The 23,207-nt window shown below is 42.0% G+C and overlaps 1 pseudogene across 1 annotated transcript; it reads right to left on the bottom strand.

The window, feature by feature from the left end:
* Positions 1-234: 234 nt before the first annotated feature.
* LOC308630924 (large ribosomal subunit protein uL16-like) lies at positions 235-865 on the bottom strand (annotated as a pseudogene). Its single transcript has one exon. The product of its transcript is annotated as a large ribosomal subunit protein uL16-like (transcript).
* Between the last annotated feature and the right edge of the window lie 22,342 nt (positions 866-23,207).

Raw genomic sequence — 23,207 nt, 5'->3', positions numbered from 1 at the left:
CCCCAATGAGCAGCTCCGTGGTCTGAAAGGACAGGGAAACAGCCCAATGAGCATCACCGCAGAGGAGCCAATCAGTTGGCAGCTAGAAGTTTGCTGGGGCCGCTGTGAGCCAATCATCAACTGGCAGCTGGAAGTTTGCTGGAAGCTGGAAGTTTGCTGGGGCCCCTTCGGCTGTGGCTCTCAACAGTTTGGTTTTGTTTTATGAATAAAATATGGATTTATTGGTGAGTGTGATCAAGGAGGGGACAACACAGTGGAAGCTCTCATGAGTGATTTGGCCCCACAGCCATTAGGAATGAGCTGCTTCCACAGACACCAGGACTTGAAATTTATCAGCATTAAATTTGGTAAAGTCCCATTTCTTTGAGATGTGGATTTTCTGGCAGTCAGGGAACTTGAACTTGGCCGGCCCATAGAACCTCAATCACCTGTTCCTTGTTCCACAGATTGGTGTGGATGAACATGATGATCTGGACAATATCAATCCTGGCCACTGTGCCTTGGAGTTTCCCAAAGGCAGCCGATCATACCCTGTCTGGAGCCTGTTTGCCCCAGCATAGGACAGCATCTTACTGATGATGATGACATGGAAAGGGTGGAACCACACTTGAAGATGAAAGCCATCTTTGCAACAACTTTTTTTCCATAAACTTATTGGCACAAATATGGGCAGCTTCCAAAGCTTCAGAGGACAGCTGCTCATATTCATCACACCCACCATGTGACCACACAGTGGAAACTTATGTACTTTTGCCTTCTTCTGCCCAAGGTCAAAGATGTGGATCTTGGCATCAGGGACACCTAGAGATTTTTCATAGGGCTTATTCTTACAATACTGGTAACACCAGGTGGGGTGGTGGCCCATGAAAACACCAGGATCTTTGGTGGCACACTGGATGTCAAAGAGCAAAAATGTGCTTTGTAAAAGAAAATATATCATAATAATATTTCCCAAGCTTATATTCTAATTGATTAACTTCATTTAGCATTTTGAATTTATATCTTTTCTTGATTTCTAAAATATTAACAAAAATGTATTGTATTTAACACAAAAAAAGATATATATAATAGATTCATAATAATAATTATTAACAAACATTGCTATTTCTTCTTATTTTTACCCAAAATTTTCCCCAATAAGGATGCACAGACAAATGGCTATGTTTTTAAAATACTTGAAATACTTCTCTGCATGGTTAAGACACCAACATAACTAGTTTCATTCATTTTCTTCATTTTATTTTGCTTTTACTTTGGGTATATATGACTGTTTTTTTATCTTATGTGTTATGGTTTGGATATGAAATGTCCTTCCAGAATTCCTGTATTAATGTAGGAATTTTCAGAAAGGATTGGATTAAGAGAGCTGTAACTAATCAATCCATCCTAGTATGAGTAAGCTAACTGGGTGGTGACTATAGGCAGATGGCTAGAAAAGGTGGATAACTGGGAACATGCCCTGGAAGGGTTCATCTTCCTTGTGGCCCATTTCCTCCTTTATCTCTTTCTGATTCCTGGAAATATTATTTATGATGTATTTTCTTTTACTGCCGTGAATGGAGCAGTGCCCCTCCGCGCCATGATCTATCTTCCCTTGGGCCCAAAGCAATAAACTTGGCTGACCATGGACTAAACCTCTGAAGGTATTTTGGTCCTGGTGATGAAAAGTTGACTGACTCTGTGTGTGTGTACAAAATATTTGCATAGTTCTAAAGTCATATCTAGCTTCTGTGTCCCTTCCCTTTTCCTATAAGAAATCAGTATTATTTTCTGGGTAATTTTTTCATTTTTATTTTTTAAGAGAGAGAGAGAGAGAGAGAGAGAATTTTTTTTAATATTTATTTTTTTAGTTTTCAGCGGACACAACATTTTTGTTTGTATGTAGTGCTGAGGATGGAACCCAGGCCGCATGCATGCCAGGCGAGCGCACTACCACTTGAGCCACATCCCCAGCCCCAATTCTTTCATTTTTAAAGTAAAAGCAAAATGCATATTAAAATTCTCCCATTATTAAATAAAAGGCAGCATAATGTACAATTCTGCACCTATTTTTTTTTCAATTAACAATATATGCTAAAGAGTGTTTCATTAAAGTATGAAGAGAAAGTTGCTGTCTCTCCCTCTGGAGATGGACTGCATCCTCCTTTGAATGTGTATTACTTACTTTATCCCCAAAAAAATGTCTCTTCCCTAAGATAGATCACATTTTCCCTTGAAATGTGTATTTGCTTTCCCAAATAAATCTGTGTCTGTAAAAAACAAACAAACAAAAGAGCATGAAGAGATACTTACTACCCGTGTTGCATATGTTTAGTGTTCTACTGGGGGAATGTGCTGTGGTTTATTCAACCATTGTTGAATTGCTAGACATCTGAACTGTTTCCCATCTTTAGCTATTAAAGGCAGTGCTTAAATGAACATGCCTTGTCCTATTTTTACCATTGTATCTTTAGTATTTTAACAGTTAGCTTTTACTATGTATAGCACACTACCTCAAACCTTAGTGACATAAAGTGGTAGTTATTAGCTCAAGATTCTGTAGGTCAGCAGTTTTGGCAGAACTCAGTTATGTCCTTCTGTTATTCTCCTCATGTGACTGAAGTCAGCTGGCAATTCAGCTGGATCTGGATAGCCCAAGATAGGCTCACTCACATGTCTGGTGTTTGGCAGGCTGTCAATCAAGGGTTCTCAAGTGGCCTCTCATCCTTCAGTAGGATAGCTAGTACTCCTTGTGTCCTCATGGCAATCTCAGGTTCAAGCACATGGAGAGGAAGCCCTGAAGCACAAGCACTTTTCAATCTTTTGTGAACATCAAGTTTGCTATTGTCCTTTTGATCAAAGAAGGTCATATGGACAAGTCCAGTATTAGTAGGGAAGAGGAAGGCTATCCACAGAGAGGCAGACAGGAAGAGGTTTTCTCTCCACCACTTGTAAACTACCTGAAACAGAAAGACTTGTCCAAAGGCAGGATTGTTAGATCACAGGGCAAATTCAATATAAAATCAGCCCACACAGGTGTTAGTTTTTCATTCACTCCATCTACAAGTGAAGTGCTTATATGCTCATATTGTCACTGAGAGTATGCTTTCAAACTATTGGTTTTTCCCAACCTAAACTCGACTATAAGTTTCTTCATATGGATACCTAGAGTGTTTTTCAAACTTTCATATTTTTTTCAATAAAAAAAAATGGGGGGGCTGTGGTTGTGGTTCAGTGGTAGAGTGCTCACCTGACACATGTGAGGCACTGGGTTTGATTCTCAGCACCATATAAAAATTAATTAATTAATTAATTAAAGGTATTGTGTCCATCTACAACTAAAAAAATATTTAAAAAAAAAGAATGGTATTATTAGCACAGACATAAACTTCGGAAATATCTCAGCCTTTTATTCAGGAATGGGATTACTACCACAGGAATGGACCCACTCTCCTGATGGAAAATGAACCACTGGACAGAGGAGGGGACTGGGCTTACATAAGGTATACTGAAAGGTGACTTAGTTAATTAATGAGCTTATCAGTCTAGGGCACTTAAGAATTTGGGGTCTGTCTCATTGGGTGAGATGGGGGGTCTAGGGTCAGCAGTCAATTTGGGCACTCAGGAAACAGGTTTGTGAGAATTTTTAACTTTGTTTGTACTGAGCAATATTTTACTTGGAGGGTCTGGGGTCAGTGTTCAGTGCTTATCTTTCTCCCTTCAGTGGCCCACCATACTGTCACTGGGAAAGGGTTCATATGGAGAAGGATCAATGCTTTGGCTTGCTTTGTAGGGATGGTTCTGTCACCAGGAAAGGATCAATGCCATCAGTGTGCTACTTTCTTTTTTATTCCATTTTCGCAGGCCTTGCTATTTGGGGGTTTGTCATTTTCCATATCTAATATTACAGACTCTGAAAGGAAGGAATTGGATGTTGAGGTCTCTAGCTGCTTCCTGCTGGGATAGGGTGATGTAGGGAGAGGGTCTTCCTTTCAGAATCCTGGAAGTGAATATGGGGGTTATGCAAAGGGGGATGTGTGGTAGATATTCAGAAGCAAATGCAAAGTGGGGGTCAGGAGGACAATCCTGGGTAATTAAACAAAATTTGTTGGGTAGACCCAGTAGTTCACAAAGGATCAGGCAAAAAAGTGGTAGAATTAAGATAGACTGAAGGGGGAATATCAAAGCATGTTACTGGATGAACAATAGCAGGCTGTGGAATATGACCCAATAAATCTCTGTGCCACTACCATGCCCATAGTTGTGCATATTATGAGAATCAGCATGATAAACCTGTTAACAGTAATAGTAAATTGATCTATTTTCCCTATTCCAGGTGGTCCTGGAGCCATTTAAATTGTCTTTTACCACTCCTGGTTGGTTTCCACAGAAATAGCATTCTTCCCTGACTGGTTTTACAAGATGATAGATGCCAGGGAGTCCAATTGATTTTGTAAAGTCAGTACCCAATCAATGACCTGTTGGATATCTACAATAACCTGTGCTATTTTATAGTGAATAAAGGTTCCTAATCCCACTGCTCCCGTGTTAATCCCAATGGATGTTACTAGCCCTGTGAGTAAGGGAACAATTTGGGGGCTTTCCTATGTCTGGTGTGGCTATTATTGAAATGGATAGGCTTTGATTGTGGGGTCAAATGTCAGTTTGAGGAATAAGGAAAATTTAGGTACAGAGGCCAGTTTAATTTTGGTAGGCAAGGGCAAATATGAGCCTCATAAAGGACAAACCTTAGAAGTTTGGGGGCATCAGGGATATGGGACTAACCCAAGTGTACATCTTAAGTTCTATTTAAAAGAACACTTGTTTTCCTCTAAAATGCCCAGGCATGGCCATATTTTGGTTATAACTGTTTTTTCTAGGTTTTCAAGACCAAGCTGGTCAAATTGACCTCGTTCCTATCTGCTATTAAGAGTCAGCTGAGTTCCCACAGGGGTTACTCTTGGGGAACTTGAGAGCAGTTTCTTAGCTCTTTTAGAGCTATCTTCTAGATAGGGTCTCCTTGATGAAGTGGCTTCCCTTGGAAGCATCAGGGATGTCTCCTTTCTCCAATGACTCTCCTCTTTGCAACAGATGCATGGATTGGCTTTCATTCTCCAGTGGTCTCATTAATCTCCCCAATCAGGAGGTCATGTGGCCCAGAGTTGCAAAGCTCCTTAGAGAAGTTCTCTCTTTCCCTGGTTCAGGCTGACTCAGAGGGCAGGAGACAAATATTGGCTTTCTTGGCCCTTTTATTTTAACAATCTTTAAGCCTTGGTCTTAAACATCCAGCAAGCCAGTCTCACCAGTCTTAAAATAAAGAGTACTGGGCTTTAACTTCAATGTCCATAACCTTACAGTCATTTACCCCTTATATTAAATTGAGGTCTATATTAGTACTTGGAGTTAGCCTTGTATCCTGTCTGTCCTGTAGGTGATGGCTTATTATCTCAAATTAACCCAGGTTTTGTGTTCTTGAAGCAGTACCTCTGCAAAACATTAATAGGCAACAGTTATAGAGTTTATAAGCAAAATTCAAGATAAAATTAACAAGAGTTAAAATATATTTAGTTTATATAATAGCTATCTTGAATTTTGGCTGAGGTATACATTATATCCCCTGTTTGAGATCACAGTAATCTTGACAACGAAAACCAATCTTTTAAACACAACTTTGAATAAGCTAGAGTGTGGCCTATTTTGGAGCCATTCTAACATGTAGCAAGGTGGGAGGAAGGGCCGTATCTCAGGTAAGGTGAGGCTCTGTCGCGACCCCCTTGCCCGCAAGGAAGACGCAACACCGGGAATCTTCTTACAGCTGTTTATTCAAGCTCTCGAGAGTTCTTCTCATCCCAGAAGCCCCTCCCAGCCTTAATAAAGTATCCAAACACCCAATGCGAAGCTGCCACGTGGAGCTTTCTCGTAGGGTGTCAAAGAACCATGTGCCAACTCTCCCAAAGAAGGAGTTGTTTATCACAGACCACCACAAGGCCAGCGCCATCTTGTAATGGCGACCACAGTCCGCAGAAGCGGCTCGCCACAGTTCCCCCTTTCGTTTACTAAAAACAAAACAGGCAAGAGTAGAGGTGAATCGCCATTACTCATACGAAGCCTTCAACCAGGAACCTCATCAGACCCAAGCAGGTCAGGACGTTCCCACATGACCGTTATTGGCTGAATATGAAAACAGACACCACAAAGCTGTTAAGGCCCTGTGAGCTGGCCTCCTTGACGTGCATACAAATCAGGGCTGGATCCAAGCCCTGGGGGCCGGGGGGAATCCACTGCCAGCAGTTTTTTCCTTCTGTTTATAGCACGTCAAAGGGAATCAAGTAGCCCCTGTCTTAGGTCGTTCACTGCCCTTACATTGCTTACCCGTCTTTGGGGAGGCCCCATTCCCCTGTCTTAGGTTGCAGTGCAAGCGTGAAAGTTGCCCGTCTCTGGGTACTACAAGATCAGCTCGTTGTTGCCAAGGCGTTTAATGGTATCTACTCAGCCAGTCATGATTAGGTCTCTGAGGCTGAACTGTGGCTGTATAGAAATACAACGACAAACAAGTTGGCAACACCCTAAAAGAAAGGCACGGGTCATAGAGCGATAGAAAAGTACTAGCGCGGAAACCCATCTGTGTGCAATGGCAGTAAAGCCGGCAGAGTGCAAGGGCTTTCCAACACTAGGAGAATAACAAGGAAGGACATGTCGTTCCCAGTGCAATGTCCGTAAAACTTGGGGTGCAACGACCATGTCAAAGGTTTACTGTTTAATTTGTGCAAGCCAAACTTGAGGTGAGTTGCCAGTTTCCAAAGCTGCAAGTGCTTGTATAATCATAGCTTTATCGCGAGCATTGCGGGCCTTAAGGCGGCAGAGAAACCACAAACAGAGAACCATACCGAAGCAACACATTGCGCCAAAAATGCCTACCCCCACCCACTCTTTAAAAAAGGAAAAGGCAGAAGATATCCAATCAGTGAATTGACCCAACGTTATGGGATCAACGTGGGTACTATTCAAGACAGCTATCTGGGTTAGTTGAGACTGGATCATGTCTTCCGCTGCCATGGACCAATTTCCGGCCAAGTATTCTCCGATGATACGGGAGGCATTCCTGGAATCATTAAATCTGACAGAGGTTATGCATAAATGTGCACGTTGATCAACACAGCCCAAAAGCACCAAATCAGCCAATTCTTCTACCTGAGCTTGGAGTAAATCTATTCTTTGGTTGGCAGCTAAGATCCCTGACAAAATATGTTGATTAATTGCATTTTGGGACTCAAGTATCATAGAAGTTTGTTGAACAACTTGATTAACGGAGGCAGCAGTCTGCACTTGATTGGCCATGGCCACTCCGGCCGCGACCGCTGCAGCAGCAGATACCGCCACGGCTGTCACTATAGCAGCTGTGATTCCAAAATCCCTGCGGACTCTAAGTAGCTCAACAATGGGGAATTTATCAAGGTCCGCAATAACTGGGATTGGAACAAAGGTTGGAATTTTCATAACCACTGTTACAGCCGAAGAACCATCCCAACATTCAGATAAGAAACAATTAACATTAAAACAATCCAGCATTTCTGACGAGGTGTCATTAGCCAAAAGGAGTAAGAACGGAGATTGAACACAAACCGCTGCAGGGGGCAATGTGGCATTATCCAACAGAGAGTTGAACGAAACAGATGTGAGTCTACTACCTCGCTCACTCTCGTAAACAGTGCCAGAAACATAAGCCAACCAACTTTTGGCTCCCAGCAATTGAGCCAGTGCAGAAATATCAGCTGAAGCCCCCTTTGTGTTGGAGATCAGCCATTGAAACCAGGACCAACCCACTCCTGTAGAGGAGTTGGCACTGTTGCTAAAGTCATAAACATACCTCTTAAGAGAGGGGGAAAGGGAGAAACCTTTAGCAACTTGACGTTTCTCCCAAGAATAATCCTGACAAGGCGTGAATGTTGGGGGGAAACCAAGATTAGGGGTACAGTAAGGAGAAGCCTTAAAATGAGTGGCATAAGGAAGTCCACTAGAATATGGGGGCATTGGAATTAGTACCTCGGAGATACTAGCCAAGGTAGTTATGGTTAAAGCAGAGCTATTTACGGAGGTTCCTGAGCCTGATTGTTCCCCTGAGACTACTTGGCCCAATACAGTACTGAGAATGCTCCCTGAGACTTGACTGGACTGCAATGGATTGTCCCAGTTAGTCAAATTCTTGGTCTTAAGACGGATACAATGAGCGTTCCCAAGGCCAAAACAAAACACTCCTGTGAGATTAACTTGAGATTGATTGTAAATGCGTTCCACGTCCCCTCTAGGAGAGGCACAGGGCGCAGACATCTCACACGAGGTAGAGAAAAGAGTGGGAAGGACACTGGAATTACCGTGAACCGGCATCGGCATTGGCCAAGCCCGTGCCACCGCCCACCATTGCATTGGTGTCGTCTGTGTCATCGGCATCAGCACCAGAGCCAGAGCACTCAGCAGAATGAAGATCCTCATCACGGGATTGCTGTGGTAATTCTTGTTGCTGAGTAGCTGGCGTCAGGACTCTTCTTGTCAGGCGTTCAGGGACCCACAATGGTTCCGTGCGATCCTGGGGAAAAACACATACGGATCCTCGTGCCCATGTCAGCACGGGGTCGGGGCCGTTCCATTGGCCCGTAAGAACATCTTTCCACTTAACATAGCCAATCACAGAGGGCTGAGGGAACACATGTCTATCGGCCGCAGAGCGACCATGAATATCCAAATTCAAAAAATTAATAGTAAAGAGAGCTAAGGACAAGCATTCTTTAGGAGTATGTCCAGCTCCTATTCCCCCTTTTTGTTTTTGTAAAGTTTCCTTTAAGGTGCGATGAGCACGCTCAACAATGCCTTGTCCTTGAGGATTGTAAGGCAGACCATGAGTAAGTTGCACTCCCATAGTAGAACAAAAGGACGTGAATTGTCTGCCAGTATAAGCAGGTCCATTGTCAGTCTTAAGGGACGTGGGCGCACCCCACGCCGCCCAGGCTTCCAGGCAATGAGTGATGACATTACGTGCCTTTTCTCCTGATAACGCAGAAGCATGAATAACTCCAGAGTACGTATCAACAGAAACATGGACATACTTGAGGTTACCAAAGTCAGGTATATGTGTCACATCCATTTGCCAGACAACCAGTGGCTTCAACCCCCGTGGGTTCACTCCATAAGTAGGGGGATGAAGAAATGTGACACAATGGGGACAGTGCAATACTATCTGCCGAGCATCTGCTCTAGAAATGGAAAAACGCCTGCGCAGTGTTAAAGCATTAACATGGAAATTTTGGTGAAACAATTTAGCCTCTTCTAAGGAGGAAGCCAAACAGATCAACTGACCTCGAGTGGCTGAGTCCGCACAGGCATTACCCTGTGATAATGGACCAGGGAGAGAGGTGTGAGCCCGGATGTGCATTGGATAAAAGGGAGCAGTGCGGCTACAGATAAGCCGTCGAAGCTGATTAAAGTAAGCAGATACATTACGGGCATCACTAATAGCTCCCACAGCCTCTAGGATTTTTAGTGCTTGCACCACATAGATGGAGTCCGAAATGAGATTAAAAGGAAAAGAACACTGTTTAAACACCTCAATAACAATTTGCAGTTCTACCCATTGTGGATTTCCAGGAGCAAATTGATGCTGGACAGGGGGAGAATCATTAATGACATAAGCTCCCATTCCAGACTTGGAACCATCAGTAAAAATATTAACAGCCCCCGGAATTGGACTGGATGAAGTTACTTTAGGGAAAATAATAGGATGTTCCTTAACAAAATGGAGTAACGGATGAGAAGGGTAATGATTATCAATATCCCCTTGAAACGAACAACATAGAATAGCCCAGTTATCTAGAGTAGCACACAAAACATTAAGTTGAGCTTTAGTATAGGGTATAATAAGAGAAGAAGGTGATTGTCCGAAAAATTGAATGCTTTGTTGAATCCCTTTAAGTGCTAATGCTGCAACAGCATCAGGATAATATTCTAAGGATTTTCCTGGGGATACATGTGGGTGTATCCATAGCAAAGGTCCATCTTGCCATAGTACTCCAGTAGGCTGCCGCATAGTGGCAAGCACACATAATTGAAAAGGTTTATCACTCTGGAGCCTGCATAAAGTGGCATGTTGTATAGCTTCTTCTACTGTCATAAGGGCCGCTCTAGCCTCTTTGGTGAGGCTACGAGGGGAAGTAAGATCTGGATCACCTTTAAGAGTAGCATACAAAGGCTGTAGTACAACATTAGAAATATGTAAATATCCTCGTATCCAATTAATATCTCCCAGCAGTTTCTGAAAATCATTTAGAGTTTGAAGATCCTGAGTTCGTATGGTGATTTTTTGTGGTTGTAATTTGTCATACCCAATTGTTGCTCCCAAATACTTAATAGAATCTCCTGTTTGAACCTTTTCAGGTGCTATATGCAGCCCACATTGTGCTAACAGCTTCATGAGGTCGTCATAGGCCTCATGAACTGTTTGTTCTGATTTAGCAGCCAATAATACATCATCCATATAATGAATGATCTTGATGGAGGAGTACTTTTGTCTGAGGGGCACAAGTGTCTTCCCTACATACATCTGACACATTGTGGGACTATTAGCCATTCCCTGCGGCAACACTATCCACTCAAACCTTTGATCTGGTTCCTCGTGGTTACACGAGGGAAGGGTAAAGGCAAAACGCTGCGAGTCTTTAGGATGTAAAGGAATAGAAAAGAAACAGTCTTTAATGTCAATAACAATAATGTGCCAGCCTTGAGGAACAGAAGAGAGCAGAGGCAGCCCTCTCTGAATGGGCCCCATAGGTTGCATTTGAGCATTAACCGCTCGTAGATCATGCAGTAGGCGCCACTTCCCTGATTTTTTCCTAATGACAAATATGGGAGTATTCCATGGAGAAGTAGAGGGTTGGATGTGACCCAAGTCAAGTTGTTCTTTAACTAGAGCATGGGCTGCTGCCAGTTTAACCGAGGGAAGAGGCCACTGAGGCACCCAAACAGGCTCCTCGGTGAGCCATGTTATGGGTATTTGAGCCTCAGCGGCCCCTAGGAAAAACCCAGACCAAATCTGTCAAGCTTTTGATGACCTTGTACAGGATGCTTACGTCCCTGTAAATGTTTTCCTAGTCCTAAACCTGGCCTATACCCCATATTGTGCATAATTTGTTGGGACACTGGGGAATAGTCATTACTAAGAGTGAACCCCATGTCTTTCATCAGGTCACGGCCCCATAAAGAGATAGGTAAATTAAGTACATAAGGCTGAAAAGTACCATGATGTCCTTCCGGGTCCTTCCAGGAAAGATGTCTACAGCTAACCTGAGGAGCCTGGGCATATCCAAGTCCTCTCAGAGATTGATCAGAAGTCTGCACCGGCCATCCCTTAGACCAGTCCTTAAGTGCAATGATGCTACGATCTGCACCTGTATCAAGTAAGCCCACAATTGATTTACCTTCTATGCTTAATTCCAAAGTAGGGCGATTACTCATATCTAGTGACAAATAAGCACAATTCCCTCCAGTGGTACCAATCTCATTCCCTGTCCGTGACTTTGAGTCTGCAGGGAAATGATCATGTAAACTAGGCAAAACCAGTAATTGAGCAATCCGATCTCCTGGGGAGATGGACACAATGCCTTTTGGAGCTTCCACCATAACCTTTACTATCCCTACAGTATCAGGACTTATGACTCCAGGGAAAACATGAAGACCTTGCAAAATGGAAGATGCACGTCCAATTAGCAAACCTACAGTGCCAGGTGGTAGAGGCCCTTTGAACTCAGTTTCCACCAATTGGACTCCCATCTTAGGTGTTAACACGAGTCTGGAGGTGGAACAGAGGTCCAATCCCGCGGCACCTGTAGTGGCTCTCCGCGTTTCATGGGATGGCGTAGAGATGGCCATGTCTCGGGTTCGGGTGTGACATTCTCCACTGCCCCATATATTTGTGGGCCCTGGGGTCGGGGGCCCCGTCGGCCGTTTTTTGGCCCAGCTGAAATAAGCTGTCCATGGATGTCCCTCACTGATGTACACTCTTTTGCCCAATGCTTCCCCCTTTTGCACCTTGGACACAATCCCGGTGATCGAAGGCCAGTGGAAGGGCCACCGTGAGGAGGTCCAGTAAAATTGACATTTTTGGGACACTCACGTCTGATATGACCGGGTTGACCACAATGGAAGCATGTTCTGGCGGCAGGATTGCCCCCTTTTGCAATCCGAAGGACAGCAGCTGCAAGACCTGCATTAGTTAAAGGCCCTCCAATCTCTCTACACACTTTCATCCATACTTCTATGCCTTTGTTCTTATAAGGAGCGATTGCTGCTTTACATTCCTTGGTGCATTGCTCAAAGACCAATTGCTTAACAAGGGGCATGGCTCTATCAGGATCCCCAAAAATCTTTCCAGCAGCATCCACCATCCTTGCTACGAAATCTGAAAAGGGTTCTGTAGGGCCTTGTAAAATCTTGGTCAAATTACCAGACACTTCTCCTCTATTTGGAAGTGACTTCCATGCCCGAATGCAAATGTTATTAATTTGATCATATACCTCAGGAGGGAATCCTGTCTGTTGATTAGCAAATCTACCTTGCCCCAAAAGCATGTCCTTATCCCAATGAGGATGTCCTGCTGCATGGTTTTGGGCGGCCTGCTCTATTGCGCCCTCTAGCATAAATGCTCTCCAGTCCAAATACTTGCCCGGAGAAACACAAGCCCGAACAAGGCTAGCCCAATCAGAGGGAGTCATACAGAATCTAGACAGACTCTCCACCTGAGTTAATGTGAAGGCGGCATCCACCCCATAAGTGCGTACAGACTCTGCCAGGGTCTTCACAATTTTGAAATCTAAAGGCTCCGAAAATCTTCCCCTATTCTCATCCTGAAAAACTGGATAAGCAAGACCCATCTCAGCGTTAACAGCCTTCCATGTTTGAGCATGGAAAGCTCTCCCCGAAACACCCCCACCATACGGCGGTGGGTCCGGAGGATCACATTTCTTGAGCCCCGGTCTATCTTCGTTCCCTTCTCCAGCAGCTAAACTCCCTAGCTGGCGAGACAGCCTCCCAAGCTCCTCCTCCTCATCCTCCTCTTCTTCTGACCCGCTTCCACATGGGGGTGTGCGCAGCGCACTGAGATCTGGATACAAGCGTTTCCTCCCCTGCTTCTCGCTCCGCACACTCCCATCCTCCCGAGATACCTCACCTTTTGTCAGAGATAATCGTCTCCTCCCCTGTTTCACGCTCCGCACACTCCCATCCTCCTGAGATATCGCACTGCCTGCTGTCTCCGATTTCTCCTCATGTAACTTTTCTAAAACCTCCTGTCCTTTAGCAAGTGCGTCATGACATCTGCCATCTGTGAGGCAACTACGGACTATCTTCCAAAGGGGAATCACCCCACCCTCCAATATGCCCTGCTCACAAGCAAAGTCAAGATCCTTGCCCAATTTATCCCAACAAGGCATAGTAAGGCTGCCCGAATATGCAAACCACGGTGCAGCAACATCTACTTTCTGCAAAAATCTCTGTAAGATACTATGTTTCACTTTCAGGCCTTTGGAACGTAACAGGCCGTCTAGTGCCAGAAGAAGCGGGCTTGAAGATGTGACACCCATGACACAGCAACAGAACAGATACAGAGGACAAAACGAAAGTACACAGAAACAAAAGAAAAGTACACAGTGCAGCTGCAATAAAATATGAGGCTCTCTCTGTCTTTGTAGAGGAGCTGACTCCGCTTTGATTGCGGGTCCCACTAACCGGGACTATCAGGTCCCGCCCACCGGGACTATCGTGTCCCACTCACCGGGACTGTCGGGTCCCACCCACGGGGACTATGGGGTCCCACTTACCGGGACTGTTCAGTGCACCACCTCTGACGACTTGCAAGTTTTGATTTTCCCGGGTTTCGGCACCACTTGTCGCGACCCCCTTGCCCGCAAGGAAGACGCAACACCGGGAATCTTCTTACAGCTGTTTATTCAAGCTCTCGAGAGTTCTTCTCATCCCAGAAGCCCCTCCCAGCCTTAATAAAGTATCCAAACACCCAATGCGAAGCTGCCACGTGGAGCTTTCTCGTAGGGTGTCAAAGAACCATGTGCCAACTCTCCCAAAGAAGGAGTTGTTTATCACAGACCACCACAAGGCCAGCGCCATCTTGTAATGGCGACCACAGTCCGCAGAAGCGGCTCGCCACAAGGCTCTTTACAAATCTTAGGTAAAGTGTTCTAGTTCAAAGATCTTTGCTTCTTTCTTAATGTTTTACAAAGTTTGCATATATTGTTTCCTGAATCTGTATGAAAATGAGTTAACATAATATAAATTTACATTCAAAACATGAATCAAAGAAAGGCTGAGAGAGCTTTTAACTTTCTAGTTATGTGGAAAAGTGGCAAATTGTTTTCATGTTTTACAATATTAACTTTTAAACAGATTAGGCTCTTATTATCTTTTAGAAGTACATTTACATTTTTATGCTGGTGTAAAAGGTAACATAAGATTTAGGTTAAGTTACAGAACATAAATTCCCAATTAAATTTGCTATTCTTGTAAGTCTAAAATTACCATTACAGACAACTTTAGTTTGGAGAACATCAGCTTGGTTAAAATATTCTATGAAACTTCCTGCTTTACCTAAAAAATGTGAACATATTTAGTTTACGATATTGATGTCTTTATATTAACTACATGTAGCTTTTAAAGAAAATTTTAGACTCTATAATGTAGTGTAATATTCAAAAATAACAGCTGTTGCTGTGTAACCAGTGTTGTATAGATTTTTTTAAATATTTTTTTAGTTGTAGATGGACACGATATCTTTATTTACATATTTTTAAGTGGTGCTGAAGATCAAACCCAGTGTCTCACATGTGCGAGCCTAGCACTGAGCCCTAGCCCTAGCCCAAGATCTTAATTCCTTTAAGACTAGTTGTTTTAAAGAATAAAACTTAACGGACACAATGTTAAGAGTAAATTAATATTTTAAGAAATCCTTGTCAGGTTAATATATAGATTAAACCTCGGTTTTATATCAGTACATTAGTATTTGACCTTAGAGAAAAACAATCAGCTTTAACTGATTGTTCTATATACATATAATCAACTTAGTTACACATAAACTTGTTGAAATTTGCCCTTTACTTACATAGACTCCCATGTTGTTTATTTCATCACACAAAGACCCTTCTTACCCAGAAACACTTTTTCCCTTCTACTAAATATATTTCCATACCTAGAACCTTCTAACTTCTCTTTCTTATCTGTTGACCCTTGTTTTTTTGTTTTTTGGTTTTTTTTCACATTCTGAAACAACCTTTATGAAATTTCTGAATTTAGACTAGTTATTCCATTTTAATAACAATAAGTACTTTATGTTATTCACAGTACTCTAATTGAAAGCACAGTTGAAACTTTTGGACCCTTTGTACACAGAATCATGAAAACACAAATAATTTTTAAGTATATCATCCCATGGAATTCAAGAAGGTAATAGTACTTGATGTTATATTTAACAATTAGCATTTTTATTTTTTATTTTTTATTTTTTGGGAGAGAGAGAGAGAGAGAGAATTTTTTAATATTTGTTTTTTAGTTTTCCGTGGACACAACATCTTTGTTTGTGGTGCTGAGGATCGAACCTGGGCCGCACACATGCCAGGCCAGCATGCTACCGCTTGAGCCACATCCCCAGTCCCAACAATTAGCATTTTAACTTAGCAAATTAATTAGATATCTCTAACAAACACAATTATGTTAACCCCATACATCTCAAATTTAATTTACTTATTTTTCCTGTAAAAAACAAGATACCAGAAAAGTGTATTCAATAGTGCTAGCCATTTCTCTTGTTGAAGAAAAGTACTAGAAACTAGATATTAGACATTTAATAATAAACATCTTATTGGTTTGATCACCTAGAGAAATTTGTGAGTTAGTCATTTTAAAGGTACCTTTACCTTCATTTGTTTACTCAAATTAAATTGAACTTTTTAAATCACATGAATTGAAGGTATTTAAATCCACTTTTTTACAATTTTAATTCACAAGTGCTCATCATCAATATGCCAATTTTAATATCATGTACATAACACATGGATGCATGCACATATATGTACATATAATACAACATACAAGTGTGCACACATAGACAAAAGCAAAGGCCTTGTAGCTTTGTAAGCAAATCTCCATTGCAATGTTACAGGTATTTGTTAAAACTTATTAGATTGAGAGCTAACCTTTGTAAATTGGTCTCTGAACAAAGCAAAGTTTTAAAAAATTCTGTAGTTGGATAAAATATCTGATGAGAAAAACACATTAACCTATGTGCACTGGATCAAAATCATGAGCTGAAAAAAAAAATATATATATATATATATATGTAACTTAAAATAAAGAGTCCTAGAAAAAAAATGACACAGCTGTTAATTATTTCAGTAAAGCAGCATGAGAGACAGAGGGGAGAGAGAGAGTGGGAGGGAGCCCTGAAATCATTTTCCTGTGTCGCAGCCAGGGAGAAGTGAGAGGGACACTCTTTTTCTTTAGTCTCAGGTCTCCTACTGAGCCTGCCCTTTGCATTCCAATGCAAGCTTGGCAGGGCGGGGCCAGGGAAATTGCTGCCTGGGGCTTTTAACTCTTTTCCCCCCCACTGGTAATCAGGCCAGGTTTGGATGCAGAAAATGATGAAACATTATCTCGGATTACTTTTGAGGAATGAGACTGTTATGTCCTGCTCCTTACTGAGACATGCCGCTGGCTGTTGGGCTGTTCAGGGTTAAGGGAGGACATTTACCAGCTAGTTGTGCCCTTAAAATCTCATCAGAAGGGGAATATTTGCCTGCTGCTTGGTCATTTGCAGTCCCTTTATCTTGGGGCTGCATGGATGTATTAGGGGACATGGGAAACTGGCTGTACCAAGGGGAGGGGCACCCTCTCCAGGTAACTTTCGCATCCTAGTGGTGTGGAGGCTTAAAGACCCTCCCAGGTGTCACCCATTAGGCGGTGGGCCTGTTGGGAGCCAGGGAAGAGCAGATCTCTCCCCTAGACTTTTCTTCCCCCCAACATCTTATTGATGTTGAGGTGCACATTGTGGCTCGAAGCTGGCAGCCCCCAGAGGGGGTTTTCCCTGGAAACAGTCCAATTCACAGTGTCCCTGCTGCCCATAGTTGACACAGGGCTTGGTGTATTTGTTAATTGAGTGAAGGAAAAAGAAAGCTTGGAGATAGGAATCTCAGACAACCTTGCCATTCTGTAAATTTCAGACAATTTTCCCAACCTGTACCAGGTGATTTTTAAATTTTGGAGGTTTCATATTTGGGCCATCAGTGAAGATTATCTAATTTGTATTGTGGCCAAATTTGAGTGCTGAGCCTAATGAGGTGTTTAATTTTGAGGTCAGTTTGGGAGTAGAGGGTCTTAAAATTGGTAGACAGCCTGGCCAAAGGGGAGTCTCTGGGAACTGCCTGGGTAGTTCCTTTATGTGCAGAGGTTCAATGGAGGTGACAGTTGAGGGCAAAGCATCCTCTGCACTCTTATTGCCACCAATGTGCCAGTCTTGGACTGGACTTTTCCCATTGGGGATTGGGTAAATGTCCTTATCATAATCTCAGTGGTGGGGGATCACCCAGGTCCTTATTAGCCAAAAGGTGGGGCTATCTACTTGGTAGAAACCAGACAAATGGAGTCTTACCTCTTTGGAGAGATGAGGAGGTAGTGATGGATTCTGAAACAAAATGGCAAGGAGGTCCCTGATCTGTGAGGTTTGCTGGTATGTAAGGGAAGGGAAGATTGGGAAGGGGAGAAAGGGTGTGAAGGGGGTCAGAGAGAGGATGCCTCCAACACCATAAAAAAGATTCAGTACAAATCCTTGCTCTGTCCACACAGCATAATGCTTCGAAAACATAGATCAGGTTTGGAGTTGGTTACAGGTCACATACCGGCAGCGGTTCAGCCAAAGTGGACTCAGAGGGTGTGGAGGGTGAGGAGGGAGGTAAGGGAAGTAGTCAGTCTCGGGATTCAGCCATAGCTGCATGAGAAGTGGCTGGGGTTTCTCCCACCTCAGAGATTCTTGGGGGTGCCAGGCACTTAATGGCCACTTCCCAGATCCCATCAGTCATTTAACTTAACTTTAGGAGAAGGGAAATTCTTCAGTGGGACAGGGAAGGGTAAATTTCACCTTACTCCTGTTCTGGATCAGGGAACCAAATGTTAGCACAAAAGTATCAGGCCAGATGCAAATGTCACTGATCAGTTCAGCCTTTTATTCAGGAATGAGATTACACCCACAGGAATGGACCCACTCTCCTCGTGGAATATGAGCCACTGGACAAAGGAGGGACTGGACTTTATATAGGTTATACTGAGGGGTGACTTAATTAATGGTGAGCTTCTCAGTTTGTGGCACTTAGGAATTCAAAGTCTGCCTTACTGGGTGAGATGGGGGAGTCTAGGGTCAGCGGTCAATTTGGGCACCCAGGAAACAGGTTTATGAGAATTTGAAAATGTTTTTATTGGGCAATATTTTTACTTGGAGAAGAATGGAGGGTCTTCGGCCAGCATTCAGTGCTTATCACTCTTCCTTTGGTGTCCCATTGTATTGTCACTGGGAAAGGATTTATTTGGGGAAGGATCAATGCTTTGGCTTGCTTTCTAGGGATTGTTCTGTCCTTGGGAAAGAATGCTCTGGGAAAGGATCAATGCCAATCAATGTGCTGCTTTCTTTTTCACTCCCTTTTCACAGGCCTCACTATTTTGGTGTTTGTCATTTTCCGTATCAATATGTATCTCAGTGCTGTTTTAATCTATATGTCACATCTTGAGGTTGAGTATCTTTTTATATGCTTTAAAGACCAGGGTTGTGAACTGTCCATATTTCTTGTCCATTTTTCCATAGTGATTTATTTTCTCTACTTTTATGAATTGCATGTTAAGAATATTAGCCTTTTGTGATATGAATTACACATGTACTTTCCAATTTATCTATTATTCTTTTAATCGTGTTATGGTTTGGATGTGAGACATCCCCAAAAGGTCACGAGACAATGCAAGAAGATTCAGAGGAAAAAAAAATGACTGAATTGTAAAAGTCTTAACCCAATCAGTGGATTGATCCCTGATGGGATTAACTGTGGTGACTGAAGGTGAGTAAGGCGTGGCTGGGGTGGGGGGGGAGACAGGGCATTAGGGGTATGCCTTTGGAGTATATATTTTGTAGCTGGAGAGCAGAGTCTCTCTCTGCTTTCTGATCAGCACGTGAGATGCTTCCCTCTGCCACACTGCTCCACCATAATGTTCTGCCTCACCTGGAGCCCAGAGAATGGAGCCTGCTGTCCATGGATTGAGACCTCTGAAACTGTGAACCCTCAAATAAACTTTTCCTCTCCTAAAATTGTTCTGGTCTTTTAGTCACAGCAGTGAAATAGCTGACTAAAATATCATATAAATGTAACTGTAGTCAAATTTATTAATCTTTCCTTTAATGTTTCTAGATTTTGAGCCATTGTTTTCTCCATTTGCAAATTATAGGGAAATTCACCTGTTTTCCTACTGTTTGTATCAGGCAGAGTTGCTAGTCATAACTGATTTCCCCTACTGTTACTTCCCTACTTTTACTTGTAGATTAAATTTCACTAAATTGGGTCTATATTCAATTTTAACCCCAGATTAAAATGTTAGTCAAATTCTGTATTTCTCTTCTCTGTATTCCTTTTAAAACCAACTCCAATCCTGTCACCTCTATGAAGGTGTCCTGTGTGTTAGCAGGAGTCTCAAAGTGTTAGTATCAGTCAACAGTTAAAAGTATAGATGTTATCCGTGGAACTTTGCCACTTGTGTGATCTCAAGCTTTCAATCTCAAAGTTATTTAATCTTTCATATGATAACAAGACCTCCCTCACAAAGTCATTTTATAGAGTAAATGAGATAATATAGGTTACTTAACAGCCCAGGTCTTGGCTTATCGTTAGTACTGAACTATAGGTAGCCCATTAAAGAAGTGGAAGGAGTGACTACTTAAACAGTAACTGATGAGAAAGGAACATATCTGTGAAAGGAAATGTGTTCATTACAGAAACAGCTCTGCTGGAAGTGACCATGTGTGCTGTGTTGTGTATACATGTGTGCACAAACTGGGAAAGAATATATAATTTAACTGTATTTTTTTTTCAGTGTTTCATTCAGGGACATTTCCCTGTAGATTGAGAGAAGGGGTCTTTCCTTAGCAAGACACCTATACATTCTGGGTATGATAACTCTGAATCCCAATCTACAAGGACAACAAAATCCCAAGAAACAGAGGGCATTTCTAAACTTATATTTTAAGAAAATCAAGAATTTAAGAGTCAAAATCTGCTTAAGAGCTGAGCATCTGCCCTGAAAACATGCAAGTTCCAGTGACTCCCTTCTGCTTCTGGCTCTCCACTGCAAACAGAGGACTTCATATGATTCTACCACTTGCTTGGAGCTGCTAGGGAGTAGTAGTGCACCCCAGGGAGCAACTTCTAACCAGCCATCCTGGGACTGTAAATCTCTAGTCAGCTGGTCTTTATTTCAGCACTTGTCCCAAGAGTCTGGGTTGCCAAGTGTAAATCTTTAAGGTAAAAGAAAAAAGCTGGAGCAAAGTTGAAACAAGGGACAGAATTTGAAAATGCCAAGGTCTTAGAATTTCATTTCTGAGATGAAGGGGCTATGCTTGACTGTTCTGTGGCAACTGGAGTTGGAACTGGAATTAAAAAACTTGAATTCTAGAGATGACCTGACACATAAAATTGTCCCTTAAGCTAAAAATGGTTTCTAAAGTATCAGAAGTGATGGCTACTGGGGTCATGTGACTTGGGAAGACACCTGAGGGAAATTTCCAGAGGGATGGTGATATTCTATGATAGGGGTTTGAGTTCCAAAGGCTTTAGTCCTAAAACTCACAAATGAACATGCAAAATAGGTGCATATGTAAATTTTACCCTAAAAACTAAAGATATTGAATTCTAATGAATAGGCCTACTAAGAGGAATATGAACGGTTCTCTGTTTACTTGAAATATATTAATGAACATATAGGATAGACCAATGTGTGATTTAGTTAGATGTGAATGGCAAAATCCAGGTGGCGAGTATATAGGGGTTTTACACTAAAATTCTTTCTACATCACTGCATGTTTGAAATTGTTCATAAAACATTGGGGAAAGTTTCCCAATGCTTTAGTTTTCATAAGCAAAATTACTCTGTACTTATGCATGCACAGCAATCCTTAGGGATGTCACTAGGAATAGAAATTTCCTTCCAGTGTGCCCTCTGCCTTTTCCTAGGCCACTGACCTATCTAGTCCAGACCTTGGAAGGCCTCCCTCTTTCTCCACACTTTCATAATCAGGTCCTCACCCACTGGGCAAAGGTGAATGCAAATACAGCACTGGCTACTCAGCTATTGGGCAGATCTTTGCATTGAAAACTCAATCCTTCATGCTGTTATGGCAAATCATCAGCATAAGTGCTTTTCTTTGCCTGGAGAAACTTGTAAAACCCGAGTACCTTGGTGTACTGTTTTAAAACCAATTTAGATATAATTTAGATATAATTCATATAAATTGCTCTTAACACTCCTGTTTGAAATTGAAGATTTTCTAAATTAATTCAAAAATTAAAAATTCTCTAAACAGCATGGAGAAATGACCAGTACTCGTCATTTCCATTGGTCATGAGGAAAGGAATTAACATTTGTTGAGCCTTAGACATCTTGCTTCACTGACATTGGCTCACATAGTCCTCTAACACTGCAAGCACATATCTTAACTTTATGATGATGCTCCTGGTCATGGAGCCAGTTAACAGTAGACCCAGGTCTCAAACCCAGATCTCCTCAGTTCAAAACCATGTTCTTTTCACCAAATCATATCCTGACATTTAAAATATGCTATGTTCTGCAAAGCTCACTCAACTACAAGGACAGCAGCATTTAGCCAAGATTTTATAAATACACCACTGGGTCAAAGAATAAAATTTATAAGGGCAGTTTCATGTTCTACTTCAGTTCTTTAAACCACTCAAAAGATGTTTTAAATAGTTTACACTTTCTACCAGTCATATTGACAAATACAAGTATGAAACTTTGCAATATTTTCCATAGCATTAATAGGTTAGGGCTTAATCTGTTTAAGGGAAATTTACTTCTTGATGTCTAGTATTGTTTACTCAAACTAGAATTAAACACTCTAGCACTCAATGTTCTTCCTTACGCTCAAACCATAAAACTGTTATCCAACAGTAATGCAACCTTTTCTCCATGTTTACCCTAAGCCAGATAACAGAAGCACTAGTGCAGACTACCCTATTTTTCTTCTTTTCAGTGGTCCAACAACATGTCAAGAGCTTAGTCTCCTACTAGGGCCATGTTTTAAATTTAAGATTAGCCTCACATGGCAAGCAAATCATGCCCTGCATATTACTTGTGGAAAGTATTTATTGTAGCTGCTTCTCTATACAAAACAGGATTGAAATCTGAAGGTGTAAGAAGGGTGGCTCTACAGATACTCTCAGGAATATCATGCTCCAGTTTATTTTTTAGTTTGGTCAGACTTCTTTTTTATAATAGGGAATTAAGGGACAAGAGTAGATAGATGCTATGAACATATACTTGCTGAAATATGCAACAAATTTTTTTTTTAAAGTTTTTAACCAAAGGTTAGGGCAAAAAAAATCTTTTAACTTGACATGCAGGCTCAGTAGAAGCCATGTGACCCTGCCGTAGAGATTTGATCTTAACATTGATGTTATTTAATTCTACTTTAAATCTAATTCAAAAATTTGCAGTGCTCACATCCAGAGGCCACTCAACCTCTTATTCTCAGAACTATCTGCTGCAGCCATTGAATCTTTGCTTCGAGGAACATCCTTCTAATTATTTTCCATGTACAATCCCAAATCTAGTAGTCTATAGCTTCATAAAGGTAAAATAAACTGAGAAAACTTTTGTGATCTCATTGTGAAGAGGAAATCCCCAGAGCAGAAGACATGCAGGGTACTTCAGAGTAAGTGCAGGTCTCCCTCCCAGACCTACACTTGCAAATTCTAGGTCAGAGGAGCAATCCATATTTCTTGCAACTTCTTGGGGCATCTCGTAGGTGTAGAAACCAAGTTTTTTTCAAGTATGTTCAATGTTATTCTATATTCAGAATATAACCAAGAAACTGTATTACCCATGTGCAGATGTACAAATTTCGATAAGACAAA

This window comes from Spermophilus citellus (assembly GCF_964194105.1).
Source record: "Spermophilus citellus genome assembly, chromosome: 11".
Lineage (NCBI taxonomy): Eukaryota > Metazoa > Chordata > Mammalia > Rodentia > Sciuridae > Spermophilus > Spermophilus citellus.
The sequence above is the reverse complement of the archived record's forward strand: the minus strand, read 5'-3'. Positions and strand labels throughout refer to the sequence as shown.